The sequence below is a fragment of the Rhincodon typus genome, chromosome 26 (genome assembly GCF_021869965.1).
Source record: "Rhincodon typus isolate 14 chromosome 26, sRhiTyp1.1, whole genome shotgun sequence".
Taxonomy (NCBI): Eukaryota; Metazoa; Chordata; class Chondrichthyes; order Orectolobiformes; family Rhincodontidae; genus Rhincodon; species Rhincodon typus.
Genome location: NC_063357.1, coordinates 23,597,104 through 23,609,125, shown reverse-complemented (window position 1 = coordinate 23,609,125; position 12,022 = coordinate 23,597,104). Strand labels below are relative to the sequence as shown.

At 39.6% G+C, this 12,022-nt stretch overlaps 1 protein-coding gene across 1 annotated transcript in view; it reads right to left on the bottom strand.

The window, feature by feature from the left end:
• The window catches only part of LOC109937109 (RAB guanine nucleotide exchange factor (GEF) 1), a 29,359-nt gene extending 22,539 nt beyond the window's left edge, over positions 1–6,820 (bottom strand). The window contains exon 1 of the mRNA XM_048612363.1: positions 6,672–6,820. The gene's annotated coding sequence lies outside the window, so the exon portion shown is untranslated. The remainder of the gene's footprint in view (positions 1–6,671) is intronic.
• Positions 6,821–12,022: the final 5,202 nt, after the last annotated feature.

Sequence of the window (12,022 nt, the reverse complement as noted above, 5' to 3'; positions counted from 1 at the left end):
AGAGAGGCTCTGAAAGCTTGTGTTTTCAAATAAACCTGTTGAACTATATTCGGGTGCCGTTCGATTTCCAACTTTGTGATACAAATGGCATGTCCTACTTTTTCCACACAGTCCTCCAGCCTTGGAATTGGGTATGAGTCAGATATGGTCACGGCATTGACTTTTTGATAATCTATGCAGAATCGGTGAGTACCATCAGGTTCGGGAACCAACATGATTGGCAAACGCCAGTCACTTTGACTCAGCTCTATGTCGTCTTCTTGTTGCATCACTTCTGAACCTGTGCTGCTTTGAGAGGATCAAGCCTGTAGGGGTGTTGTTTTATCGGAACAGCTTTCCCTATGTCAATCTCATGTACTATGGTATTAGTCGTCCCCATTCTATTTCTACATATATCCTCATAGCACTGCAACAAGTCTTTCAATTCAGTTCTCTGTTCCTAGGCCAGATAACTTACTACCCTATCCCATTCCTTAAGGACTTCCTCATTATTCAATTTATGCTGCGGCACATCAAAATCCAACTCATCTACATGTGAATCCTCACTCTGGGTGGTAGTAACTAATACCTGTTTCTCCGGTTCTCTTTTCTTGTCATAGTAAGGTTTCAGCAAGTTCAAATGACATACCCGATAGGTTTTTTTCCTGTCTGGCATCTTTACCACATAATTCACCTGACTCAACTTCTCAATATGATAGGGACCACTAAACCTTGCTTTGAAGGGATCTCCTACCACTGGGAACAGCACCAATACTTTATCCCCATGGGCAAACGTAGCAATTTTAGATTTTTTATCTGCTTCTTGCTTTGTTATGTGCTGTGCCACCTTCAAATATTGTCTAGCTAATGCACCTACTCTATTTAACCTTTCTCTCACCTCAGATGCATAATCCAACTGTGAGATCTCTGACTTCGAACCTATCAATCTTTCCTTAACTAATTTTAAAGGCCCTCTTACTTTGTGTCCGCAAATCAATTCAAATGGAGTAAACTGAGTTAATTCATTTGGAGCATCTCTAATAGCAAATAATACAGATGCCATATGTTTATCCCAATCATTTGGGTAATCCTGGCAATAAGCCCTCAGCATTGTCTTTAGGGTCTGATGCCACCTTTCCAATGCTCCCTGGGATTCAGAATGATATGCACTTGATTTAAAGTGCTTGATGCCCAAATTATCCATGACTTCCTTAAATGTTTTGGCAGTAAAATCAGACTTTTGGTCTGACTGAATCTCCCTGGGGAGTCCATAATGGGTAAAGAAAGCAAGCAACTTCTCCACAACCTTTTTTGCCTTGACATTCCGTAATAGAAGTGCCTCCAGAAACCTGGTAGATGCATTCATTATGGTTAGCAAATACTGATTCCCACTTTTGGTTTTAGGGAGGGGACCTACACAATCAATCATAACCCATGTGAAAGGGTCTTCAAATGTGGGAATTAGTATCAAAGGCACTGGTTCAATTACTGCCTGTGGCTTTCCTACCATCTGACACATATGACAGGTACACATCATACGGCAAAATTCAACCCCATTTTCATGTGGTCCAGGCCAATAGAAATGCTTCTGTATCCTAGCCCGAGTCTTCCTTACTCCTAGATGACCTCATACAGGTAATTCGTGTGCTACCTGCAATAATTCCTGTCTGTGTTGCTGGTAGAATACAATCTGGTGAACTTCTGCCCATTTTTCATCTGCACTAACCTGCCACAGTCTCCATTTCTGCCTTAAGGTTTTATCCTTATGGTAACAGCATTCTGGAGTACATTCTGATTCCTTTTTAGAGTAGGCTTTTTGATATAAATCCTTTATCGTTTTTTTTTGTTGTAACTCCATTAATCTTTCAGAACTAAACACCTCTGCCTTATCCTCTACCTGCTTAGATTTTTCCTTTATTATTTCATCAAACAGAGTGTCAGCTAGCTGGACCTCAACTCCTTCATCTTTCTCTTTTGTTTTCCCTTCCTGTTGTAATTTATGGCAGTGGGATGTTGTCACCATACAGTTCAGAAAAATTCCAGGGTATTTTCCTTTTAACTCCTCAGTTCCCTGGTTTGCTTTTGGCTTCTCCACTACAATGGGAATCACTCCCACCTGTGATTCAGCTATATCGTTTCTAAGAACAAATTGTATTCCTGGAATAGCCAATTTTTCTATCACTCCCACTGTCACTTCCCCAGTCTCGATTGGACATTCTAGCCATATCTTACACTTGGGAACATTAATTCTCTCTCCATTTATTCCACAGATTATCACTCTCTCAGACAATATTTCAGAAGGAGTGCAAATATTTTCACCTCTTACTATTAGAGATTGATCAGCTCCCGTATCTCTCAATATTTTAAATTCTTTACGTTTTCCCCCTGTTCTACCCGAGTAAACCTTACACACACAAGTGAAATCTTTAAAGAGATCGGGCACTATTTTATTATCTAGTCCATGACTAGGCTGTACACTCTCCTGCAGCTCCTCAAATTCTTTTGGGATTTCCTTCACTACCTCAACTAATCCCACTGGTTTAACCTCTTTTACCACATCCTTTTTCCCAGTACCTTTCTTAGACCACCTGCACTGTGATTTTGTGTGTCCCACCTTATTGCAGTGAAAACACCTGAGGTTTTTCTCTCTTTTCCACCCTCTTGGGTTTCTTTTTTCACATGTGGTAAACTGTTCCCAGTGTGGTCTATTTTGTTTTTCATTGAAAGATCTCCCGCTTTCCCAATTTCTATCCCTCATGGAATGAAATTGCCGTGGGAAGCTAGATTTTGATTTATGCACCAATGCGTATTCATCCGCCAACTCAGCAACTCTTCTCGCTGTTTTAACTTTCTGTTCCTCAAGACCAGTTCTTATCACTTCTGGAAGTGAGTTTTTAAACTCCTCCAGCAGAATAATATATCTAAGATCCTTATATGTCTTTTTTATCTTTAATGCTGTCATCCATCTATAGAAGTTGTTCTGTTTAATTCTTCCAAACTCGACAGAAGTCTGACCTGGTTCCTTTCTTATATTTCTGAACTGTTGTCTAAATGCTTCTGGTACCAATTCGTAAGCACTCAAAATAGCCTGCTTTACTTCTTCATATTCTCCTGACACCTCCTCTGACAGTGCTATAAACATCTCACTAGCCCTGCCTACCAACATGGTCCGAATCAACATTACCCACACAGTCTCTGGCCAGTTCATCCATTTAGCCAATTTCTCAAAGGAAACGAAAAAGACTTCTACATCTTTTTATTGAAGTTTGCTACTGTTTTCACATTTTGGATATATTCATACCAGGTCTATGGCTACATTGAGTCGATTCATCATTACCCTCCTCCTCACTAAGCCTAGCTTCTACCTTCAACCTTCATTTCCATCATGTTAAATCAACTATCCAGTCTAATTTGCAACTTCCGAAGTTCAAACTCTCTCTCTTTCTCCTTTTGTCTTTCCTCTGTTGTAACCGTGATTCAAACAGTTTCAGGTCCCTTTCCTGTTCATCTGCAATTGAGTTCTAACCATTTCCAAAGATTCTGTGGTGTTTTCAGCAAATTTAAATGTCAAGCTATTGCTGTAATTACCTCTTCTTTTCTCACAGAGAAAGGCAATCCCAGTTCCACCTTGTCTGCCAATTCCAGCAGCTTTTCCTTGCTCACCTTTCATAAAGTCACTTCCTCCACCCCCAGGAAACTCTTAGTAACCCAAAGAGCCAATACCTCACTCTTGATTTAACCAACAACAAGCAACCAAAATTAAACCGACTTTCCACTTCTCATCTAAGTTTTATTCAAAGATCTAGGACACTAATCCCAAAGTCCATTTAAATTTGCTGTGGCCTTTCATACCCCAAATCTGTCCTAATCCATTCAGATCCATTCTGACCCATTCAAATCCCGGAAAAGAACCCCTAATCTGTTATAAAGTGGACGTTGACCCCCTCTGAGAACTAAAACCAAAATACCTAAAGAGGAGCATATTGCTCTGTAATCTGTAAAAGGAGTATGAAAAGTGGTGTAACCCGCCTTTCAGCAACTTCTAGTGGTTAAACAAAATAAACCCCTGACACTCACTTTTCAATCAACAAGTAACAATTTATTTATCTAACTCTAACAGTGAACAAATTAACTAAATTATTCACAAATTGAATAAATCCCTTCTAATTACTAACTATTGCTGAATAAAACAAGATTCTAATGGTATGCTGTTCCAATAAATAGAATTCCCATGTATAAAATAACAAAGTACAAAAAACATAGAATTTAGTCTCTCAAAGTTACAGCCAGCTTACGCGTCCTTCCGAATGCTCTCTGCCTTCCCCGTCGATTCTTCTATCAGGAATATTAACTAGTGGTGCTGTTGTTACCTTCGATTTTTAGATGGCGCTTTCTCTAAGGCTTAGAGAATTTTGTGAGGGCCAGTCATCTCTTGAGAGCAATGGCTGTTAACTCTGGCAGGTGGCAGTTAGCTCTCCCGTCTTTGTCCAACTGTCCTTTTTTTTTTATACCCTCGATGACATATCAATTTATTAAACTAGGATTTGTCCTAGGTTGTCAAAATCATCAGATTTAAATTTAATTGGTTTTTGGTATCTAAGTGCCTGGTTCAATTTGATTGGCTAAATTCAAAACTTGCTGTCTTCAAAACAAAACTACTTCTTGGCCTGCTAACTGTACAACCTTTTGATACAATGTTTCACTTTGGGTGCTCACAATGTACTTTCAAACTTTCAAGCTGCTCACAGGCATTTTGTTTAAATCTCTAAGCATAGAAACACACAAACTTTTAAAGGGACCACACAATACTCTCCCACCACCACCACCCCCCCAGCATTTTCCAAACACCAAATTCTAACTTCCTGCCTCTCAATCCACAAGTACTCTACCCAACTTTATAACACTAGACAGTTCACTCAGTTCCTGACCACATTATGGCCTCAGTCCAAATATGAACAATTGCAGAATTGAAGTCAATGGGAATATGAGGGAAATCTCACTGCTTGAAGTCATACTTGGCACAAAGATGGACGGTTGCTGGAGATCAACTAATTCAATCCAAGGACATTGTTGCAGTTTTTTCTCAAGGTAGATACTTTCTTATTAACCTGTTCATAGATGTTATTACAAACTTCTGCAGCAGACAGAACTGAACAATGGCCTCCTAGCTCAGAGATAGGGGCACTACCACAGTACCACAAAGCCCCAAGTTCCTCAGGATAGAGTCCTAGGACTAACCATCTTTCACCTTCTTATGATTCCCTCCCACCATTAGTCACTCCTCAGATACTGAGGCAGACCATGTCCAAACGCAATGAAACCTGGTCAACATGCAGGATGGCCAAATAACATTTCGGCCATTCAAGTGCCAGACAATTATCATCTCCAGCAGAAAAATCTAACCATTCAATGGCATTACAATTGCTGAAACCTCACTATCAACATCGTGTGGGTTACCATGATCAGAAACTGAACATGACCATCCATATAAATAACGTGATTACAAAAACAATTCAGAGGCTGGGAATTCTGAATTAATTCACCTCAATAATTCCCAAAATCTGTCTATCATCTATAAGGTAAAATTCAGGAGAGTGGTAGAATGCTATTAGTTTGCCTGGATGGGCACAGATCCAACAACACAAGAAATTCAACATCGTCCAGGACAAAACAACCTGACTGAATGGCACTCTATCAATGACCTTAAGCATTCGCTCCCTTCAACACTGAAGTACACTGGCAGCACTGCATATTATCCAAAATATGCTATCAACAGAATCATGGGTACACTACCATCTGAATGTTCTCCTCCAAGACACACATCATCCTCACTTGGAATTATATTGTTGTTCCTTCACTGTCACCATGTCAAAATCCTAGAACTCCCTTCCTAACAGCTCATGGGTGTACCTGCACCAAACTATAGCCATGTTTCCAGGAAGTGGCATACCATCACCTTAAGGGAAATTAAACATGCACAATAAATGTTGGCCTAGCTAGTAGTGCACACATCCTGTCAACAACTAAATAAGTTAATATTTGTATGCAACATGGAATAATTTGAGTTACAAATTTAGTTTGAAAGATTGATTTTATGGTAGCATTTGTTTCTGCATTAGGATTTACAATGCATGCATGGTCAGTGACATAGGGAAAATTAGTATTGCCAGTGAATAGGATATTGGGTTGCATTTACTCACATCACAATTAACTGAACACTTCAGTGACAGCCCTGTCAGTAAGGCTAGTGTAGTTTGCCTCTGTACTTGCTAATATGGTTGCTCCAAAATGGTTTGCTGTACAAACTAACGACAAGGGCTATCTACCCCAAATAGTAAAGAGGTTGAGCAGCATGCAACAGACCAATAAGTTTCAACACCTCCTCTACCAAATATTGCAGGTTTCTTCCAAACTACTCCAGGTAGCTGAAGTGTTGTTTCAGCATACCAAAACTTGCATGATTCACTGCCTGTGTAACAAGATGTTGAGGGAATAAAAAGCTTGCATTTAACGGCAATATGTACATTAGGAAACTGGGAATCCCAGCAAAGTTGCATTGTCACTCTGCCTGCTTCTTTCTGGTTAAGACAGGATGAAATGTATCCATGATAATGATTATAATCTCACATTACTTACAGACATATTTAACATTCAATTATGAGTCTTCTGTTTAAAAAAAGAAAATGACTTACCAAAGGGTGACTGCAGATGTATGTTCAATGGCTGTCTGGCAAAACCCTGTGTGGATCACAAAGCCCCGGGAGGAACCACGAAATATTACATGTGAAAAAGGTGCCAAAGGAACTTCAAATAGCAACCCTTCAGAGCAGGAGATAGAATTCAAAACAAAATACACTGTGATTTCTTGTGCCTGCAGAGACAATGACAATCTGACTACCTCTCTCAGCAGAATTATGGTCTAAACTGCAGATTCTCCTGGACTTGTATGTGTTTACATGTGGGCAGATATGCCAGTATGGGCTAGTGTGCATAGAAGTTCATAGCTTGAAGACAGCCATTAGACATCTCTACACTGCACGTAAAGAAAGGCTCTCTCACTCTGCTTGCTAGAAGCCAAACAAGCCAGTGCAGTCACCGTCAAAAAGGAAACAGTACAAAAACCTGTTAAGGTAACTTGCTGAGCCCAGAATCTCAAAAAGAACTACAACACTACCAACATTGGAATTACCAGTATCATCCATCAGCTACAACTTCCTACATTCACTATTGGGACCATCACTATATTTTCTCATTTTTGGTTTGGAACAGATTTAAAATTCAGGATTGAACTTTGAACATCAGTTTGTTTTCTTTTAATACAAGGAGAGAACAAGAGAGATGTTTATGGGGGAACTAGGCAAGAAAGACAATACAGGCTGATTACTGCTCCAAGGACACTGTAAACAATTTGGTACCCCAGATGTTGCTATGCTCAGGGACTAACAGCTGGTTGGATGTTGAATTGGTTGATCAAGTAAGAGAGGTACTGGCCAGCTAGTCACAAAGAATGTTGAAGAAAGAGGAGAGAGAAAATAAAGAGAGAACTGGTTCTGTCTGGGTTTTGAGCAGAAGTTTTGTTTTGAAAGTTTTTGGATAGGGTTGCTTTTGTTTTGCTCTCTGGTTTCAGTTCAGTTATTAACTTGTTGAATGTTCTAAGAAGAGACGCCCAGTCTGTAAGAATTTGTTGAATAATTCTAGAAGTCTGCTGAGGCCATTTTCATTGACTGGTCACCTCAGAATTCAAGCAAGATATACAATCCTACGTGCCTATAATACAACCCATCATCCAAGAATTCATGAAGGCCTGATATTCATCATTGAAACTGTTATCGAGCTGGCAAATTACAATTCTTTTACGTTCCTTTCCAATTTAGCCGTTAACTGTGTCTGTCAGTAACAGAGTGAGGTTTAGGACCAAAGAAGATTGGGCTTAGATCATAGATATTATTTAGAATGCCTGTTGCTTATCAATGTTCTGTTAGAAAAGTTACATTATTAATAATAAATTGTTAATTTTTGTTTTAGTTACAAATTTGGTGCCCAACAGTCATTATTCCATGAAGTCTGGTTGGGAACAATTGAGCAAATTTGAGGATCAATAAATGTTTTAATTACACTTTGTTGCGAATCCTGTGATAGCGAATTGATTTTGTTTGGCTTTCTATCCCTGTGTCATAACAGCATGCTTCATAAAACTGGTTTGCATGTCTTTTTAACTGTAATTTGTTACGCAAATCATATTTCTAATCTGTGTGTGCATCATGTTTATTATCTTGCCTGGTTTTTAATAGCCAATAAACTTTAACTTGGTAAATTGGCTCCCTTTTAAATAAACACATTCAGATTGGGAAAAACAAATAGCCACATATGAGAGAGGTTCTTTTTTAAAGGAATCTTAAGACCCCAAATTAAAACGAAAACCAGTTCATCCCTCCTTACTTGGGAATATAACAATTTAATCCAATCATAATGATTTGGGGACCGTCATTACAAATGTAGTCAATCCTCAACAAGCAGTAAGAGTGAGAATGACCTCCCTCATACAGCACATGGCAAACTGAGGTGCAACAAATGTCTCCAGCTCAAATGCTCATTGCCACAGTCACCTTGACTGCTACTGGGAATGTAATCCTTGCATTGATCTGATGTTGCAGTTGTGACTGAAGCAGGTGACAGATTTCAGTGCACTCATACCACTTTGAGATGAAACATTACAGGTCAATTGACTCAACCTGGACTCAGCTGAAACAACTTTAACCTAATTCTTCTCAGGGAGGAAACTGCTGAAACTGGATGCAATATCAAGTAGAGTATTAAACGGGTATTTCACGGATCATCCTCTCAGCTTTAGATTCAGAGTACCCCCAACATTTCCAGATGCACGTGAGAACTGGTGGCCCTATTGGTAAATGTGGAGTCAGGGAAAGAGTCCTGTCAATAATAAAAGTGGACAACAGTCACACAAATTAGAAAAAAAAAGTGATCTGCTGAAAGTCTAAAAGATCTAAACAGTTTAGATCCTTGTTGACTAGACTGACTGAATGCAAGACAATATATTTTCTCAGATTACACAAACTAGTACTATTTTAATTAGCATTGGTCGTCTCATCGTGTGATGAAGTAATAGGAAGCATGAACACATCCCTTATTACGTTGGTATCTCATTACGTGATTAAGTAGGAGGAAGTATGACCCATCCCTTATCATAAGGCACAAGGGACTGTTTATGGGAGAAAATAGCACTGCTGAGCCAGCCACTATACACAAGACAAACCTGAAAACTGTAATACCAATTCAAAAGAAAAGATACTGAATAGACAGCCACTGCCTCAGGGGTAAACATTCCTACTTGCCACTACTTAATCAAGATTTGATTAAAAATATGCACTTTTCCTCAGAATATTGATACATTGGAATAAATAACAGTAGTTCCTCAGCATTTGCCTACATTAAAGCAGTAGAGGACAGACAACTAATTCATGGTAACAACAAAAAAAAAACAGGGGGTTTCCAAATTGCCAGCCAAGGCCTGCAGTCAAACACTGTAAACAAAAATTCAGTCACCTTGAAATATCTTGCAATAGATGTGTAGATAGCAGACTGAAGTTAAACACTTCATTGCCCACTAATGCTACACATGTTTGAATGTGCTTTTTGTTCACCCTGAATACTGGCAATTTGCATGGCTCATGTTGTAATGATCAATGTAAAATCCATTTCCAAACAAGTTACTGTGGCATACAAGACAGACAGACAGCTCCTGTACCAAAGAATCTCAATCAGTAATTTTGGGCCAACAACTGGGATCCCATTACTTCCATTCTTAATTACACCTTTTCTGCAAAAAGGAAATATTCAAGGACTTTAGTTCCCCAACCTTACAATCCAGCACCTCACCTCCTCCCATTTTAGGAATGTAACCTTCAAAGGGGTGGGTGGAATCTGGGATTTTTGTGAACTGAGCAAACAATCATAAATTCATAGAGATATACAGCACAGAAACAGACCCGTCAGTCCAACTCATTCATGCCAATCAGATATCCGATATAAATCCAGGCCCATTTGCCAGCATTTGGCCTATATCTCTCTAAACCCTTCCTAATCACATACCCATCCCAATGTCTTTTAAATGTTGTAATTGTACCAGCCTTCACCACTTCTTCTGGCAGCTCATTCGATACACAACCACCCTCTGCACGAAAAAGTTGCCCCCTAGGTCCCTTTCATATCTTTCCACTCTCACCATAAACCTATACCCTCCTGTTTTGGACTCCCCCAACCCAGGGAAAAAAACCTTGCCTATTTACCCTATCCATGCCCCTCATGATTTTATAAACCTCTATAAGGTCACCTCTCAGCCTCCAACGCTCCAGGGAAAATAGGCCCAGTCTATTCAGCCTCTGCCTATAGCTCAAATCCTCCAACCATGGCAACATCCTCTTAAATCTTTTCTGAACCTTTTCTAGATTCACAAATCCTTCCTAAAGGAGGAAGACCAGAATTGCATGCAATACTCCAAAAGTGGCCAAACCAATGTCCAGTGCAACATGACCTCCCAACTCTAGTACTCCATGTACTGACCAATAAAGGCAAGCATACCAAACACTTTCTTCACTGTCTTATCTACCTGTGACTCCACTTCCAAGGAACTATGAACCTGCACTCCAATGTCTCTTTGTTCAGCAACACTCTCTAGGAACTTACCATTAAGTGTATAAGTCCTGCCCTGATTTGACTTTCCAAAATGCAGCACCACATATCTAAATCAAACTTCATCTGCTACTCCTTGGCCCATTGCCCCATCTGTTCAAGACTCCGTTTTACTTTGAGCTAACTGTCTTCGCTGTCCAATACACCTCCAATTTTAGTGGCATCTGCAAACTTACTAACCATATCTCCTATGTTCACATCCAAATCATTTATATAAATGACAAGAAGTCTCACCAAAATCATTAGGTCTAGAATGATTAAGGAATTGGACAGAATCTGAACCAGGAAAGCGTCTGTTAAAATAGTTAACTAAATGCCAAATCAGATGCAGGAAGCAAAATGAGGGAAGGAAAGACAGATGTTAGAGAAATAAGAGTGAAATGTTTCTTTAAAACAAATAAGTTTTTAAATTATTTCTAATTAGATGTCCAAATACAATGAAAATTAGATGAAAACAAAAGCTAATTTTCAGTGTTACAGGAGTCTGTTGTGCAGTAATTAACAACCTGCTGTTTAAAAGTTGTTGCACTGCATTGGACTGGCAGCATTTTTCCTCGCAGGTTTAGTGGTGTCATATCTCAAGCATTGAAACTCCATGACCTTCCATTTATTTCAATGTCAAATTTCTCAGTGGCATTCCCGTATAGTGACGTGATCAGAGGAGGCAAATTTAGATAGTAACTGATTACCAGTTTTAACTGTACATATGCAGGCACCAGAAATTGCTGTCCAAATTACTTTTGTTTTCAGTCTAAATCTGAGCTGTAACTTTTTCATTACCTTGATTAATCTAACCACAAGCCCTTGAGGTTCGAGAAACAGCTAGGGGAGTACCACCGATCAGAAAATAAACTGGACCAGTCATATAAATAAACGGCTACAAGAGTATGTCAAACATTGGGAATTCTGCGACAAGTAACCCACCTACTGACTCATGCCCGAGAAACAAAGACTAACGAGATAGGGTGCTACAACACTTTGCAAAGATACCTCAAAATACTCCACAAACTATTCAAGCAGGACCCAACTGATGAAGAAACAGAGTGATTAATTCTGAAAGACAGTAAGAACTGCAGATGCTGGAGTAAGAGAAAACACAGCGTAGAGCTGGAGGAACACAGCAGGCCAGGCAGCATCAGAGGAGCAGGAAAGTTGACATTTCGGGACGGGACCCTTCTTCAGAAAATAACCTCAGCAATAACCTGCTTAGTGACACCAGTTTGGGTTCCACCAGGGGCACTCAGCTCCGTACCTCATTGCAGCCTTGAATCAAATATGGACAGTAAAGTTGAATTCCAGAGGTGAGGTGAGAGTGACAGCCCTTGACATCAAG